Source organism: Typopeltis vanoorti, chromosome 3 (assembly GCF_054136105.1).
Source record: "Typopeltis vanoorti isolate ZY-2024b chromosome 3, IOZ_Tvanoo_1.0, whole genome shotgun sequence".
Taxonomy (NCBI): domain Eukaryota; kingdom Metazoa; phylum Arthropoda; class Arachnida; order Uropygi; family Thelyphonidae; genus Typopeltis; species Typopeltis vanoorti.
In genome coordinates, this window is record NC_143551.1 from 84,796,187 (window position 1) to 84,815,713 (window position 19,527).

The 19,527-nt window shown below is 36.7% G+C and overlaps 1 protein-coding gene across 1 annotated transcript in view; it reads left to right on the forward strand.

Moving 5' to 3' along the window:
* The window catches only part of LOC150108342 (dynein regulatory complex subunit 11-like), a 286,902-nt gene that overhangs the window by 67,596 nt on the left and 199,779 nt on the right, over nucleotides 1–19,527 (forward strand). The window lies entirely within an intron of this gene.

Genomic DNA, 19,527 nt, shown 5'->3' on the forward strand with positions numbered 1-19,527 from the left:
GTCAGTGTCCTTCTCAGTATTGAGGCAATCCTGAATTTCAGGTTTCTATTAATCATCACCCCCAGATCTCTTATCTCTCCCTACTTCCTCCAGAATAGCTCCTCCAACAGAGTATGCATCCTCCCATTGATGTATCCCAAACGTTAAGACTCTACATTTTGCTGCACTAAACCGACTCCAATTTATTGGCCCGTTTATCCAGTTTATTCATATCCTCTTGCAGCGCTGCCACATCTGCACTATTACTAATAACCCTTTCTATCTTCATATCACCTGCAAACAACTGAATATCCCTCTGCAATCCATTCGCAATATCATTGATATAAAGGTTACACAATACAGGTCCCAGTACTGAGTTCTGTGGATCCCACTTGTAACCTTCTGCCTCCTTGATATCATCATCATCATCATCATCAAATTCCTGACATGTACCCTCAAGGGGTGTACAGGATACAATAGTACTACACAAAAAATTTACATCATTACTAACTTCCTATCTACAATTTTCCTCCAAATCCATCTATTACCTATCACGACTTCAACATTATCAGATCTTATATTTCTATCTTCTAAGGCACGTTTTACCTTATCAATCCACTTATATCTTGGCCTTCCTCTGGATCTTTTCTCATACCTATCAGATAGCCAATCCTGAATCCAGTTGACTAACCTGACATCTAAATTCATGTGCCAACTTAAATATCAGCTTATCATGTGGCGCCCTGTCAAATGCCTTTGCAAAATCCAAAAATAATGGCAGAATATGCCTTTCCCTCATCTTGTCATGTTATTATAAAAGGCCATCATATTACTAAAGCAAGAGCACCCCTTAACAAATCCATGTTGACTCTCACAGATAACATTACCCTCATCTGCTCATGTGCTGTATATGGTCCCTCACTAATTTCTCCAAGATAGTTACTAATGAAACACAAACTGGTCTATAATTTGACACTTCCAAATAAAAAAAAAACTTTAAAAAATTATACCCAGTAGACTTCATTGTAAAGATCATATCAGAAATTTTGTCCTGTTTCAGAAATATCTCTCAGGAAAAACACTTCAGACAACTTCAGTTGGCTTGATAAATTTTCTAAACAGTTCTTTCACGTCAATGGAAATGTTTTTTTTTTTTTTTTTTTAGAATACAGTTTCCATCTCATGTGCAATATAATACACAGTAATTTAGATTGTGCAAATCACGATGAAAACTATTTAGAATTTTCTCAAAACTTTCTCAGATAAAATCTATTGGTTTCTGATTTCATTCCTTATATTTTTTACTCTACTTCCAAAGAAAACCATTATTCCATTCCAGTACACATGTGCACTCATTTGAAACTCAGAATTTGAGTTATTGTTTTGTACAGCCATGCAAGGAAAACAATATGTAAAAATAAAGATATCAAGTAAATAAAATAATTTTATTTTTTTGTTACAGAATTCAGTGCATAAAATTAAGTAATAACAAATTTATCATTAACTTACTAGTTTAGGTCTGATTCGAGGGTATATAGTGAATGGTTTGGTGTATTTATAGCTAGTGTGAAGTTATTTTTAGTGTTTTTATTGTGTTATTTTCTTAGTTACTTTCCTAGAATAATTATTTTTTTTATAGTAATTTGACTGCTGATTTTCATTTATTCATAGTATTTGATATATTTAATATTTCCACAATATTAAAGTATTATCATAAAATGGTGTGAAAACCTCTCAAGAACTACAATACAGTAACAAACACGAGGAATGCTAATTATTATTATTATTATTATTATTAAACAAGACCTCATGGAGTCAAAGACTCATCTAGGAGGTCCTTTTATCTCACACACATCTCATCATACCGTGTCTTAAACACATTCAAACTCCTTGCAGACACCACACTCTCAGGCAAGGCATTCCAATCACTCACAACTCTGCATGAAAAAAACCTGCCTCTCACTCCCCTACTCACACCCTCTTTATACAGTTTCCAGGGATGACCTCTGGTTCTCCCCTGATCTCCCACTATTCTCTGTAGAACTTCCCCACCATTGATCCTATAACAACCACTTACCAACTTGTAGGTCTCTATCATATCTCCCCTCTTCCTTCTCTCCACTAGAATCTACAAATTACATCTTTTCAATCTTTCCTCATACTCGACATTCCAGAGGTCAGAAACTACCTTAATCAGTCGCCTTTGGACCCTTTCCAACATCTCTTCATCCTTCTGAAAACCAGGTGACCAAATCTGGGCACAATAGTCCATGTGTGGCCTAATCAAAGCTTTATACAATGGAACAAGAATCTCCCTACTTCTACACGTCAGTATCCTCCGCATCATTCCGAGAAGTCTTTGTGTTGTCTTCACAATTTTGGCGATGTGTCCCCTAAATTTTAGATCCTTATCCACTATCACCCGAGATCTCTTATTTCCTCTACTTCCAACAATATATTCTCACCAAGCATAAATTCTGCATCCCATCTTTGTTTTCCAAATTTTAAAACCCTACATTTTGCAACATTGAACTCACATCTCCATTTGCTTGCCCAATCACTCAATTTATTCAAGTCTTCTTGCAAGGCCACAACATCTTCACTACTCTTTATGGTTTGTCCCAACTTTGCATCATCTGCAAACAACTGAATATCTCCATCCAAATCTTTGCCAATATCATTAATATACAAGTTAAATAGTAATGGCCCTAAAACAGACCCCTGAGGCACTCCACTAGTGACTTTCCTTTTCCTGGATATTGCACCCCCATACACAACTTGTTGATACCTATCAGATAGCCAGTCTCCAATCCAATTCACTAATCTAATATCAAACCCCATCTCCTCTAGTTTGACTGTCAACTTATCATGAGGTACTCTATCAAAAGCTTTTGCAAAATCCAAGTATATTACTGTGTATCCTTCTCCTCTGTCCAAGGAAGCAGTCACTTTATTGCAATAAGTAAGTAGATTACTCAAACATGACCTCCCTTTAGCAAGTCCATGCTGTCCATCAAAGATTATACCATTGTTGTCAACCCAACTCTGGATCCTAGTTCTCACAAGCTTCTCCAACAACTTAACCACAACACCTGACACACAGATAGGCCTATAGTTTGATGCTTGAGTTCGATCACCTCCTTTATGAAGTGGCACAGTCTTCCCCTCCTTCCACTCTTTAGGGACTTGACCAAGTGCAAGACTCATATTAAAAAAATATGTCAAGGCAGGTGTCAACTCTCTGGCACATTCCTTCAGAATACGCGGTGATATATAATCAAGTCCCACAGCTTTATTTACATCTAGTTTACTCAACTCCCCAAACACCTCTTGCTCACTTATAGTCAGTCTCTCCTCCCCATCATCAACTGCTCTCAATCTCTCCATGAAGTCACATTCACAAGATTGAAAGATCTTTATGAACTGCTCATTAAGTATCTCCACCACACATTCTGCAACAGCTGTTTTTATACAATTTCCTCCAATCAATGTCATCCTTCCATAATCATTCTTTCTTTTGCTGGCTACATATCGAAAGAACTCCCCAGGATTCTTTTTGGCTTCATTAACTAACTGCTGTTCATACCTCTCTTTAGCTACTCTCACCAACCAAGTCACCCTCCTTGCCTGGTCTTTGTAGACCTCATAAAATTGGTTACTTCCACTTCTCTTATGCTGCCTCCACAATGCCCTTTTTCTCTGTATCGCATGCTTAATCTCTTTATTCATCCATCTCACACCTACCTTATTTAACCTTCTCACCCGTGGTATACATTTAGACATTGCATCTACTAAATAATTTTTGAAAATCCCCCAAGCTGCATTGATCTCTTTTCCAGCTAACTCCTCATTCCATGCTACACCTGCAAGCTGTCTCCTGAGCTCTTCATAATCACCCCCCTTGTAGTTCCACATATATCCTTTTTTCACAGGGGTCCTTGCACTGCTGGCAACCACCCAGGTAATCACCTCATGGTCACTTTCACTAATTGGTGGATGATTTGATACCTCACTGATAATTACATCCTCCGATGAGATGACCAAATCCAAGACCCTTAATCCTTGTGTGCCCTCTGTTACATACTGTCTGAGGTAGTTATCCCTCAAAAACTCAAGAAACTCATTTTCTTTACTTCCAGTTGCTATCTCTTCATTCCAGTCTATATTGCCATAATTAAAATCACCCATAATGATCACCCTTTTCTTATTTGCTTGGCTTATTTGACTATACATTTCACTATCACCACCATCCACATTACCAGGTCTATAACAACATCCCACCAAGTATTTGATCTATTCACCTCTATCTCACACCATACTGCCTCAAAACCACTGGCCCTATTTCCCTCTTGCATCTCTACCTGGTATGGACATAACTCTGTCTCTATCATCAATAGCACTCCCCCTCCCTTTTTACCCCTTCTATCCTCACGAAACACATTATACCTTTCCATCTCTATTCCTGTCAGGATGTCTTCCTCATCTAACCATGTCTCACTTATTCCAATAATCTTTCTGTGCACAGACGCAATTAGTGCAATCATTTCAACCGCCTTGTTTCTTATACTTCTAGCATTGGTATACAAACACAACAGCTCATTTCTGGATCTACAGCTAGTTCCACTGATACCACTCACTCGATGTGATCTCTCCATGCTGGACTGGGGCCATTTCCCTTTCTGCCTCTTCATTTTAGAACCCTTTGCAATTCCATCTGTTTCCTCTTGATCCCTGATCATCCCATTACTTTCCTGCCGACACATGCTCTCACCTCCTCTTGGAGCATCCACCTTTCTCACGCTGTGTACCCCTGTCCACCCTGAGCCTCCCCGTTTCCCTGCATCTCTTGCACACCCATTCTCTCATTTTCTATACTCATACCACTCACTTCCCCATTCATTTCCACTTCTTCAATCTCTCCTGTCTTACTCTCCTGCTCTTCCATATCACTTCCCTCTTGATCTGATTCATTCTCTCTATTCACTTCTCTACTTTCTAGCAGCAGTCTCTCCAAGCAACTCACACCATCACCACTCAAATGCAGTCCATCGCTCCCATACACCTCACTTCATTCCTCAAACTCATTCCACACATTAACAAACTCTACTCCCATCTCCTCACACATTTCAGCCCCAGAATATCATTCATAATCCTTGCTCTCCGCCTCATTTCACCCCAATCATACCTAGGCATCACACTGACTACCCTTCTTGTCACACTATTCTCTTTTATCTTTCCAAGCAGTCTGCTGGCATTCATTTTGACATGCTCTTTGTTCTCTCTCAAATCATTTGTACCAATTAATACTATTAACTCTTTTGCTCGTTCCCACCTCATATTCAATGCCTCAATCACTCTACTCTGTTTACCGCCTGAAAAACATACCTTGTGCATTTTATCCTCTAGCACACCTTTAATAATGGAGTCGCCATACAATGCCATTCGCTCATCTTTCGTTAACTCTTTCATGCCATCATGATTTATTTTAATAGTTTTGACCTGAATTCTCTTAATTTCATTCTGCATCCATTTCATTTCTTGCTTCATCCAATCCAATTCACTTTCCGAACCTCGCGACACATTCTCTCTATCATTAAATCTTTCTAACTCTCGACCCCCTCTTCTAACTTTCCCTCTCATTCATCCTTCTTTGTTTCTGTACTTTCGGTCCAACATACATCCAACTTTCACTATCATTCTTCTCACTTACACTCTCACATATCTTTCTTTGTTTCTGTACTTTCGGACTAACATGCATCCAACTTTCGCTATCATTCTTCTCACTTTTACTGTCATTCATCTTTCTTTGGTTCAGTACTTTCGTTCCAACATGCGTCCAATTTTCGCCATCATTCATTCGTTTTTCGCTATCATTCATTCTTTCGGTTTTTTTTACTTGCAATTTCTCCATCACACCATTTCTACTTTCATTTGTTCTCTCAATTTCGTTTCTTTCCGCCTCACTTTCATCCCTTTTAACATCCGTTACGGTTGTCAAATCGCTCTTTTTTTTTTCCTGATTTTTTAACATTTTTTCGGCTGTCTTTCTCACCATCCTACTCTTTCAAACATGCACTCGTGACACAATGGGTACTACCACTTTCTGTCATCAGTTTCATATTCGCATTCATCAATTCCTCATTCAGGTCACACTTCGCACACACCCTTCTTCCATCCGCACTAAACATCCACAAATCATTTATGTAATCGAATGAAATTTATGTAATGAAATTTTTAAGAAGGTAGCGTGCTCCATTGAACATAACCATGCTGTTTTGGAAACTGCGAAGGATATTGAGTATGCATTAACTTTGAAAATATCTAGGCTAAAGCAAATCATTAGGTGGATGATGAGGGAATTGTAAGAAGTCGAAAAGTGATCAGAAAGCACAGGAATGGCAAGCAGCAAAAAGAGAAACAAAAGAGCACTGAATCAAGTAAGATATTGAGTAATGATAATCAGGTATGTAAAATCAATTATAAAAAGGATATTATATGATATGGAAATTCAGTTATAAAACATGTGATTCGAGTGTTTTCCAGGTGATAAAATCAAAAATTTAATGAATGTAATTGAAAAGTAGAAAAGAAAAGTAAAAGAAATAGTAGTTGTGATAAGAACAAATGATTTGCTTGCAAATAAATACAGATGAGAGGACATGTAAGGATACTACTAGAAGAAACAGGAGTGAAAATAGTATATTGCTAGACATGATAACATAGAATTAAGAAAAAAAGACCTATGATAGCAAGCAGTTCGATGCATAGCCTGAATAGAAAGAATGGTTGCAAGTTTTTGGACTTATGGAATGAGTTCGAAGGAAGAATAGAGAGGAGAGTATATAAAAAAGCATAGAAGTAACTTATTATATCACAGATTTTTTAGGGAGGTTAAGCAAGATAGGAGAGGAGTAGGAGGAGGTGTTATACTAATGATATTGAATGATTCAAGTCCAGTTAGGATAGATTGCTATGATTGCGATATTAGTAACAGTTTTCCATGTAGCAGTGAGATTGAGGCTGTTTGATGCAAGGTGGAGTACAACAGTATGAAATACATGGTTAGGTGCTGGTACAGACCTAGTGGATCATCTACTAGTGACGATTAAATGCATTGTCAAATAAAGCTAATGTGTACTAAATGATTAAAAATCTTGGTGACTTGCTTTGTTCAAACGTCGATCAATGAATGTTTGAATAATTAAATGATCATGCAATATGTTGTGGCCTGAGATTATTGTCTTTAGTGAGACCTGGCCATCAGAGACAGGTGTACAACAACTGATACACTGATACTGAGTGTGAAGAGATCAGTATTTTTAGGGAGGTTAAGCAAGATAGGAGAGAAGGAAGTGTGATGCTAATGATCATGGTGGATAACTATGATTGCGATATTAGTAACAGTTTTCCATGTAGCAGTGAGATTGAGGCTGTTTGATGCAAGGTGAAGTACAACAGTATAAAATACATGGTTGGGTGTTGGTATGGCCTAGTGGATCATCTGCTAGTGACGATTAAATGCATTGTAAAATAAACCTAATGGGTACTAAATTAATAAAAATCTTGGTGACTTTAATTATTCAATCATTGATCAATTCATTGTTTGAATAATTAAATGATCATGCAATAGATTGTGTCAAATTTATTCATCTGTTGTATGATAATAGATCAATCTGTTGTCATACAATAGACTGTATGATAATTCCATAAGCAGCATGTGATAAAAGGAACTCAAGGCCAAAGAGTATTAGACCTGGTTAACAGTGTCAGAGGGGGTTTCAGTAAAAGAAACGACTTTTGCCTCATTGGTGACAGTGAATCATGCTTTACTTTAGAAAAGGTGACATTGTGAACTTCAAAGCATGAAATAATGACCAACTGAGGAGAATACTACGTTCGATCACATGGTATTGGTCACTAGATAGTAGGAATATCAGCAGTGCATGGGATTGGAATTTGCCCCTAGAAGAATAAACAAGGTAGCAGTGAAATCAATGCAGAGTTATATTAAGCAAGAGATTATTAATAAAAAGATTAGATGCAGAAGGAATACCATGTGCATAAGGATGATGTCAGTTATGAAAATTATAAGTGCAGATCAGAGAAGTTAAAACTGCTGTACAGAAAGTTGAATGTGAGTATGAGTAGAAACTGGCTCTGTAATGAATAGTAAACTGGCTCTGATGAAGAACTCAGAAGAATTCTATCGTTATGCTGCAAGTCAACTCTACTGAATGCAGATGGTATGCTGGTGGCATTTGCCAAACAGATTGAATACATTTGAATGAAGAAGGATGCAGGCATTTGGAGAGAGAGACTGTTATTTTCTGAGCAAGTGAATGTCTCATGACATGGAACTAGAATTGCATGGATGGAACGTAGCAGGGATGGCATCATGAGGATAGCAGTTTGAGAAATGAGGAGTTCTGTACTATATAGATAGATGAAGTATGAGAGGTATAATAATGGCTATAAGAATATTGGCAGTGTACTAGTTTTTCAGTGTACAAATGCTAGGAGCATTAGGAATTAAGGGAGTGAGTTTACAGCATCAATTCACTCAGTCTATCCAAAGATTATTGGTATCAGTGAAACTTGGTGAACTGCAGAGGGCATTCTAAATAACTGTTCGGTTATTTGCTGATGATGTAAAGTTGGGTAGAGCAATAGTTAATACACATGTCAAAATTTTGCAGGATGATTTGGATAGACTGTCAGACTGGGCAAAGTCTATCCATGTCAGTTTAATCTGGCAAAGTGTAAGGTTATGCATTTTGGGTTGAAAAGATATCATTATCATTATTATTATTATTATTACATAACACTCCAGGGAGTCCAAAGACTCATTGAGGAAGGGTACCTACTCTATAATTCTTCATCTCCACCAGTCTACCAACCACAACTACTAGTGACTTCAGCATCTAATCTTTTTATTAATAATCTCTTGCTTAATATAACTCCACATCGATTTCACTGCCACCTTATTTATTCTTCTAGGGACGAATTCCAATATCATGCACTGCTGATATTCTTACTATTTTGGGTTGAAAAGATATTGTTATCATTATTATTATTATTATTATATAACACTCCAGGGAGTCCAAAGACTCATTGAGGAAGGGTACCTACTCTATAATTCTTCATCTCCACCAATCTACCAACCACAACTACCTTCATCATTTACACCAATGCCATCTACTGCCGACCACCACCACTAGTATTTTTACAGACAATTACAAACATCCATGCCCACGGCAGGATTCAAACCCGCAGGAGAGTGGATACGCTAACCACTCAGCCAATCAGGCTGGCAAGTTCCTGGAGTACAGGAAATTGACGAAGCCAGAGACTTAGGAGTGATAGTGGACAGTGAGTAAAAGTTTAGAGGACACATAGCAAAAGTGGCTAAAGCAGCTCATCAGATTACTTGGTTACTGAAGAATACTTTGACAATAGAGACAAGCAGGTTATTGTTCCTCTTTATCAAACTTTGATAAGACCCCATCTTGACTACTGCAACTGCATGCAGATCTGGATGCCAGGGTTTTTTGGTGATGAGGAGGAGGTAAGGATCCAGAGGCAAGTGACCAAGATGGTAGCAGGTCTATGGAATGAACCTTATGAGAATAAGTTGAAGGTTTGTGGGTTACAGAATCTAAATGATAGGGATGATAGGCGTAAAAAGGGGGGGGGGAGATATGATTGAGACATACAAATTACCGAGGGGGTTTTTACAAGATTGAGAGGAAATTTTTCAGAACAGGTCTGGTGGTGGAAGAACTAGGGCCACCCATGGAAACTGAGTGGGAGTGTATCTAGCAAGGATGTTAGAACTAGGTTTTTTGCTTGGAGAGTAGTGAATGAGTGGAATAGGTTGCCTGTAAAGTTTATACAAAAAACAACTTTCGAAAAAACTGGTTTTCAAATTCCAGTATTTCCAAAACAAAAAAGCAGTTAAACCGGTTTTCGAATTTTTACAAAAAAAATAATAATAATAATTAAAACAGTAAAAAAAATTTATAATTATTTAAAAATGTTTCAGTTTATTTAATATTTATGGAAATATAACAAAATAAAATATACTTGATACAAAACCAAATAGAAAAAAAAAACTAAAATAACTAAAATCCATACAAAATATAAATTATAAATTTTTATTTCATTTAGTATTTTTTTTCAGCAAATATGATTTCAAAAAACATAAAATGTTCACTGAACGATTACTTAATCTTTCTCTTATTCTAGATACAAAATTGCCTGAAATAAAAAAATACTCTCTCATTGGCTACTGAACTTGGTTTTATTGTTTTCAGGGTATCCAATAATAAATCTAAATTCTTTGTTCTTTTATTGGTTCCCTCAATTACTGAAAATTTGGCTTTCATTGTCTTCTGATTTAATATTATTTCTTCAGGTTTCTCGAGAAACCTATGAATTGATTTTTCCATGGCTTCTTTTAAAAGAGCAATGCCCTGATTAATAGATTCTCCATCTTCGATATATTCATCATCAGAATCTGTTTCCATACAAAAATTTGGATATATTCTAGACAATATTTTTTCCAGATAACTTAATAATATCAAGTTTTGCAGCTAGTGGAAATACACGAGATTTCTTTGTTGACATGTTTTGTGAATTTACTGACATCCAGAGTACTCAGTATGTGCAACACGTTCTCCTCCTGTCCCTCTAAACCTCGAACCTGCCCTATCCCTCTAGTATTAAAATTTACTCCTCCAGGATGAAATGCACCAGTAAAGAGTTTATTGAACAATTCCACTATGTCCTCTGCATCAGCCACTCTATTACCATTTTTATCCCACAATGTCATTCTTCCACAATCATTTCTCCTCCTACTGCCCACATAGCTAAAATACTCCCTAGGATTTTCTTTGGATCTTAGGGCCAATCCCTTCTCATATTCCAGTTTCATGTTCCTTACCATACTAGTCACTCTCCTGGCCTGTGTCTTATATTCTTCATGCATCTGCTCTTAACCTGTCTCCTTATATCTCTTCCAAAGCCTCTTTTTCACATGCAGTTCCTATTTAATATTGTTTGTCATCCACTTTACACCAAATTATGTCCTCTTCTTCACTCATGGAATACAGCTTACTTTTGTTGCTAACAAATGTTCCTTCAAATTTCCCAAGCACTAATGATATCCCAGCCTTCCAATTCCTCCCTCCATGAAATTTTCCAAGTTGATATCTGAGATTATTATAATCACTTGCCTTATAATTCCACATACGTTCCTGTCTCTTTGATACTCCTACATGTCTATTCATCTTCCAAGTCAAAACTACATGGTCACTATCTCCAACTGGTGTGAGAGATGTCATCCTAGTTATTATCAATTCTAATGATGCTATGACTAAATCCAAAACTCTTGAACCCTTGTTCCCTCAATTACATGTTGCCTAAGACATTTGTCCCTCAAGAATTCTAGAAATTCTATTCCCTTATTGCTACATGCATCTTTCTTTCCCCAATTTATATTGTTGTAGTTAAAATCTCCCATAACAATCATTCTTCTTGCACTTGCCAAGCTGAACTGTCTAAACATCTCCTGGTCCACACCCTCCGTGCTCCATGGTTTGTAGCAACACCCCACTAAATATCCTGTCTTGTCCACTTCTACCTCACACCATAGGCTTTCAAAATCATTATTGTCACTGCCTTCCAAAGCCTCCACTCTTAGAGGACATAAGTCGTCACTTATCATAAGCAGTACTTCACCACCACGCTTTCCCTTCCTATCCTGCCGAAAAATGCTGTACCCTGCCACTTCTATTCCTGTTATTATATCCTCTTCTGTCAAACATGTCTCAGTGATCCCAATAATCTTTGGCCAGGCTGATGCTATCAGCACTACCAATTCCTCTCCTTTATTCTGGATACTCCTGGCATTAGTATAAAGCATAAAAATGCCACTGTTTCTCTACCCAGCATTATCCCCTCTAGACTCCACTTAGCTCGGCGTTACCTGATGTCGTCCCCTTCTCCCAAGTACCCATTCCCACAAGAGGCCACCCTAGTTACCATCCACCACGGGCATTCTAGTTTCCCTGCATTGACACACTGACTCGTTCAGAACAGCAGTCTCTCCAGATGCCTACGTCCTTCCTCATTCAAATGCAAGCCGGCTCTCGCATAAAATTCCTCTCAGTCCCGAAACACCCAGCATCTACATATTCCATTCCTCTCTTCTGACACATTCTAGTTATTATGTTATTCAATATTACTGCTCTTCTGTTCAGCTCATCACTATCATACCTAGGCAAAATGCACACTATCTTTCCTCTATTTCGTACAACCTCAACCAAGAATCTCATATTTCTTGCTGCCCAATTTACATTACCTCTCAAGTCATTTGTTCCTACCATCACAATCATTTCATCCACCCTTTCACCCCTCTTAATTACCATAACCACCCTTTCTATCGTTCCTCCAGGCAAACACTCCTCATTCATCCTATCTTGCACACCACAGATCATTGAGTCCCCATACATTACACCTCTTTCCACCCTTTTCCTCAATTGCTCACATGCATTCACCCATCACTCTCTCTCTCTCTCTCTCTCTCTCTCTAGCACTTTCTCTCTGTGTTCCACTACTTACCTGCTCTCCTCTTCTCTCATTCCCTCTCTTACACTGTTCCTATTATCTCCTCTTCTTTCATTCCCATATCTCTCTCTCATTCCTCTCTCTTCCACTTATCCTATTCTCTCCTCTTCTATCATTCACATAACTCTCTCTCATTCCCTCTCTTCTACTGTTCCTATTCTCTCCTCATCAATCATTCCTATAACTCTCTCTCACTCCTACTCTGATTCGCCTTGCATTCGTCTCCTCCATTCGCTTAATCTCATTTTTCACACTTCTCATCTCATTCCCTAGACATTTTACCTACTCTTTCAGCTCATCTGTCTCTCTCTCTGCAAGTCAGCCACTCTTATTTGCCATTCATCCTCCCATTTGAGACCATCTCCAAAAACTTCACAATCATTCAACCTATCCATACTCCCCACTCTCATTATTTTATTCATATTTCTTACGCTATTCTTGCCCTCTATCATACCACTCATCTCTTTATGTTTAGAATCTCCCACCTCTGACTTAACGAGGTCAGTTATAGTCATCTCTAACTCACCAACTTCCTCCCATCGGATTGGCTGTCCGATAGGTTTGTGCACGGTGGGGCAGTTTCAAGAAGGAAGAGGGTTACAAGTGGAGTCCCACAAGGCTCAGTACTGGGACCTATATTGTTTAACCTTTATATCAATGACATTGTCAGTGGATTGCAGGGTAATATTCAGCTGTTTGTAGATGATGTGAAGCTGGGAAGGGTTATTAGATGTGGTAGCCCTGCAAGAGGATTTGAATAAGCTAGACAGATGGGCGAATGAATTGGGTATTGGTTTAATGCAGCAAAATGTAAGGTCTTGAGGTTTGGGACACATCGATGGGACGCTGCATACTCTATTGGAGGAAGTAGGGCAGACAAGAGATGTGGAATTGATGATTGATAGAAACCTGAAATTCAGGGGACATATTGCAAAGGTGGTGAAGATAACACAGAGGATTGCTGCAATAATGAGAAGGCTGCTGACCTGCAGAGATAAAAGAGTTATCATTCCGTTGTATAAGACCCCAATCAGACCACACTTAGACTATTGTTCTCAGATTTGGTCCCTGGATTTGAAAGGTTAAATTAACTATGGAAAGACTACAAAGATAAATAACAAAGATGGTTTCAGGACTGTACAATGGTAGTTATGAGGATTAGATGAGGGAATGTGGACTGCAGAGTTTGGTGGATAGAAGTAAAGGTGATATGATTGAGACTTTTAAACTGTTCAGAGGTGGTTACAGGGTTGACACTGGGGAGTGCTTTCGCTTGGTTGAACATCGGGAAGGAGTGATGACAAGGAGCCATCCCTGGAAGTTACGAAATGAAAACTCTGAGCAAGAGGGTGAGGAGTGGTTTCTTTGAATGGAGGGTGGTTGAACCATGGAATGCATTGCCTGATAGAGTGGTGAGAGCGAGAACGATCAATGAGTTTAAGGAGTGGTATGATAGACTTTGTGTTTCCTAGGAGGGACCTCCCACAATGAATCTTGATAGACTTTGTGTTTCCTATGAAGGACCTATCGTGATGAGTATTTTGACTATATGGAGGCCTAAATAATAATAATAATAATAATTTTGCAAATATATCCAAAGGGTTACCAATCCAACTAGTCTTCTTTCTTGAATTCGTACTTCTAAAGCATTTAATAATTTGGAACTAATTTCAGTCTTTACATTTTTTAGTTCATTTAACAGAAATTCAAACATGCCTTCACTTGTTAATAAATTGGCTCGCTGTACTAAGACCTCAGCTGCTGGACGTACTGATCCCAGCACTTTAAGAAGCTCCATGATTTTAGGATATTGAGCTTCATTCCACATATAAGAAGCACCAATATCATTCAAAACTAAAACAACACATTCTTTTAATGGTATAAATAATCTTTTACTCATGGCTTCTAAACAGTTCCATCTCATTTGGCAGTCAAGATTCAGACTTAATTCCTTTCCTTTTTCTTGTTTTACATATTCTGAAGGATGCTATCTCTTACAGGAGATTTTCTAAAAAATTTGCAAATTTTTCTAATTTGGGAAATTGATTGTTTGTAACTGTCAGACAACATAGGGAATCCACAGTTGTTATCAAGATCAAGAGAATTTTAAAAAATCATCGCCATAGTCATCTTCACACTTTATGACATCTTCCAATTCCTCATTTGTAAAGTGGCGGCTCTTGCTTGAAATCATGGGAGTGCTGCAACTTTTGAAATATATATACACACTGTAAGTATAGTGCATACATGTTTGGATAAAATATCAAAACTATGATAAAAATTTAAAAAAAAATTAAACATGAAAAAATATTTTTTATTATCAATAAAATTATACAGCTTGGTATAATTCAAAATTACCTAAAAATAAAATATATTCTTCTTGTTTTGTTTCATAAAAAAATATTGTTTATTATCGATAAACAATATTTTTTCATAAACAATATTGTTTCATAAAAAAATATTGTTTATTATCGATAAAATTATACAGTTTAGTATCATTCAAAATTGCTTAAAAGTAAAATCCATTATCATAACCCCGATAATGTTCTAAATAAAAACTATAACAAATGTTATATCTTTAATTGTAATATCCAAATATTTAAAGAGACGGAGTAAACACGATAAGCATTACGAACACTCTACTACTGGCGCAAACTGCATATAAACTAAGTGGAACTGCGATGAACAGTGCCACGTTATGCTAATAGCTCGCATCTCACTACGATGTGCATATGCTTGCGCACATAGCAAATACTAGCAATATGACACTGTGGTAAACGCAGTGCTGCTAGCGTCCTTCGCCCTCCTAAGTGCTACAAGATAAATTTTTATTATTTTTTATACAAAATAAGAGAATTGTATCAGATTGTTGGTGATAAAATTAAATATTACAAGCAAATATAAATAAATTAATAAATATATTTATATATAGATAAAAATTGTGAGTGCTGCAGTTCTGCAGTGCCTATGAACAAGCTGCCCCTGCTTGTAACATATATGAGGGTGGTCTGAAACATTCTTGGCCTCAACAGTAGATGGCAACACTATCGGCAAGATTTTTTTTCCAAGTTGGTACATCTGTCATAAGCATCCATGTGAAATTACAAGCCATTCTATCGAGTAGTTTGTTTTATACAGCTGTCTGTATCCCTTGAAATGGATAAAATTGAGTATCATGCAGTTATAAAATTCTTTATAAAAGAAGGTTTAACGGCAAAAGAAATTCATTCGAAGTTCATAAAAGTTTATGGGCACTCTTTTCCTTCATTTTCAACAATTAAGAATTGCGCTGCCAACTTTAAACGTGTCCGTACCAGACTTGAAGATGATCCACGTGAAGGACATCCAAAAAGTGTAACAACACTAGAAATCATTGATCAAGTGTTCGGTTAGCCTAGTAGCTGTGTGCTTCGCAACCATATGATTGGGGAAGGAGTGTCCCAGCTTCGATATCCGTTGAAGACGTGAGGAATTTGAGGATCTTCCTCAGCCATAGCCAAGTTAGCCGGTCTTGGGCGCGGGCAGTAGGGTTTTCCATGGCAGTTTATATGGCGTTTTTCATCCTGCAAGCATGCAAACTGGCCCCGTTAACACACACATGGATCTACAGCCATAAATACGTAATCCCTGAGGGGCTCAACTCACCCCAATAGGGATAGGGGAGAAAAAGGGAGGAAACTCCATACGAATAAATAAATAAATTGATCAAGTGCGTGATATGATATTGAATGATCAGCGAGTCAAAGTGCGTGACATTGCTGAGACTATAGGCATTTCAAAAGAAGATGTAGGATATATTTTGCATGAAGAATTTCAGATGAAAAAGCTTTTCGCAAGATGGGTACCATGCTTGCTCACAGCAGATCAAAAACACACTCGCATGAAAATCTCTGAACATTGCTTGGAGCATTTTAACAAGAATAAAACTGATTTTGTGCATCGATTTTTTACTATGGATGAGACTTGGATTCACCATTAACAGCTGAATCCAAACAGCAGTCAAAACAGTGGACAGAAGCCAGTTGTTCAGCACAAAGAAGACAAGGTCGGTTCCATCAGCAGGAAAGGCCATGGCATCGTTGTTTTGTAATGCTAAAGGAATTTTGTTTATTAATTATTTTGAAAAGGGTAAAACAATAGCCAGGGAATATTATTCCAATCTTTTAACCAGACTAGACGACAAAATTCATGAGAAAAGACCCTGTTTTCAGAAGAAAAAATCATCTTTCATCAGGACAATGCACCTGCCCACAAAGGTGTTATAGCAATGGGAAAATTAAGGGATCTGTACTATGAATTGTTAGAACATCCACCCTATTCCTCAGATTTGGCTCCCTCTGACTTCTGTCTCTTCCCAAAACTGAAACTCTTCCTCACTGGTCAGCGTTTTTCTTCGAATCAAGAGGTGATTGCAGCTGTAGAGGGGTATTTTGCAGATCTTATTGAGAACCACTACAAGGACAGGATAATGGCACTGGAGCATCGCTGGAATAAATGTATTAGTCTTAAGGGAGATTATGTTGATAAATAAAAATAATTTTGAAATGATAAATTCGTTTTTTCATTGTTAGGCCGAGAACTTTTCAGACCTCTCTCATACATCGGTTTCAAGTCAAAATGTTGACGTTTTTAATTAAATAATTAATTAATTTTTACATATTAGTTCTACTATCTAAAATCTGTTTTTTAAATTTAAAAACCGGTTTTCGAATTTTACAAATTCATCCAAAAGAAACTGGTTTGTAAACCCGTTTTTTAAAAACCGACAATCCCTAGTTGCCATATTCTGTTGAATATGTCATGACTATGAATGAGTTCAAATCAAAGTAGGAGAGATACTGCTCAAATGTTGGATAGTTCTTGACATGATGTTTAGAGCTTCTCTCGATGAGTCTAAGAACTCCTTGGAGTTGCCTGTAATAATAATAATAATAATAATAACACAGTAGGGATCCAATAACAGAACCCTGAGGCATGCCACTGGTCACCTTTCTTTTTCTGAAACACATCTCCATCATGCACAACTTGTTGGTATCGTTCAGAGAAGAGAGCCAATCTTTGATCAATCTAACCAATATATTATCTATTCCTTTCCTCTGCAGCTTGTACACTAAGTGATAATCTATTGAGTGCTTTTGCAAAGTCCAAGAATATCACCATATATCATCGTTTCTCAAACTGTGGTACATGTACCACTAATGATACATTACGTTATTTTTGGTGGTACAATTTTTGCACAAAATATTTAAATAAATGTTCAGAAAAATGTGTTTTAATATTGTAACGAGTAGACTGAAATGAAACATAATGAAAAAGAAAAGCAATAGATTGTTGCAAGTTTAAGAGTAATATATTATTTTACGTGAAAATGTATTTTATTAAGATAATTATGTGATATTCCGGTAAAAAAGAAAAATGTATTTTATTAAGATAATTATGTGATATTCCGGTAAAAAAGAAAAATGTATTTTAATATTGTAATGAGTAGACTGAGAAACATAATGAAACATAATGAAAACAAAAGCAAGTTGTTGCAAGTTTAAGAGTAATATATTATTTTACGTGAAAATGTATTTTATTAAGATAATTATGTGATATTCGCGTAAAAAAATAAAGGAAAGTTATTATTTAACATAAATGATATTAAAAATAAATATTATGTTTACATTCGTATGAATGTGGAGTGGCGTTTTTGATTTATGCTGACAAAATGGCTTTCTTGACTTGGTGGTACATATATTTTTTGATTCTTATTTATGTGGTACAAAATTTAAAAAGTTTGAGAACCCCTGCCTGTATATGATTCTCCCTTATCCAACACATTCATCACCTTTTCATAAAACATAAGCAGATTGCTAAAACAAGACCTGTTCTTCACAGATCCATGATTATCATCATAAAGAATCCCATGTCCATCAGCCCAGTCTTATATTCTATTCCTAATCAATCTCTCCAAGACCTTGATCACAACTGCAGATGTACAGACCAGTCTATAATTGGAAACTTATTTGTTAATATAATGTATGGAGTTAATTAAATGTATGGAGGAGGAAACTCAATTTCCTCCTCCATACATTTAACTCAGCTCTTCATTTTCATTAACTCTTGAATAAGCTCTTCCACATCACTTCTATTATTACCGTCACAAGCACTCTGATCCATTTCCTGATTATTTCTGATAACACATTCTCATTTTTGGAACATCTTAGCCTTTCATTGCACTTCTCACATTCTGTAATACATTCCTTTTTCTCATTCAATCTAACATCCCATAAATATTTAATGTTTTTTTTGGACACATACATGAAACAACTGCCACATCTTATCCACATTGAATGAATTTAAGTCATGTTTTGATGGTTTGTGTTTCTGCAGTGAGTCAAAAGACTCAAAGACTCACTGCAGAAACACAACCCACTGAAACTAGTGATAGTTTCAGTTGGTTGAAAAGAAGATTATAAAAAAACTCTCTCTCTCTCTCTCTCTCTCTCTCTCTCTCTCTTTCTTTCTTTCTTTAATCTAAAGGAACGTTACTTAATAACATACTTGCTGTTTTCTTCTTTTCACTTTTTGCACAGAGTAGAAAAAACATTCGAAAATGATTATTGCTATTTATTATTGTTATGAAGCACATTACTTGCTATGTCATTGAAATGGAATTGTAACTCATTTGAATTGCAAATTATTGGAATATAAACTCACTGAATTATATATTGATTGGAATATAAGCTTACTGAATTATGAATTGATTGGAATGAAAACTTCTTGAATTGTAAAGTAGAATAAACTTTCATTTATCTACCTGAAATATTAAATGATTCAATTCTCCCTCCACCACCAACAAATGATTGCTATATCAGCAACATTTTCAAAAATTCTCTTTAGCTTATCATCATCTACTTCAAATTATTCATAGTATCA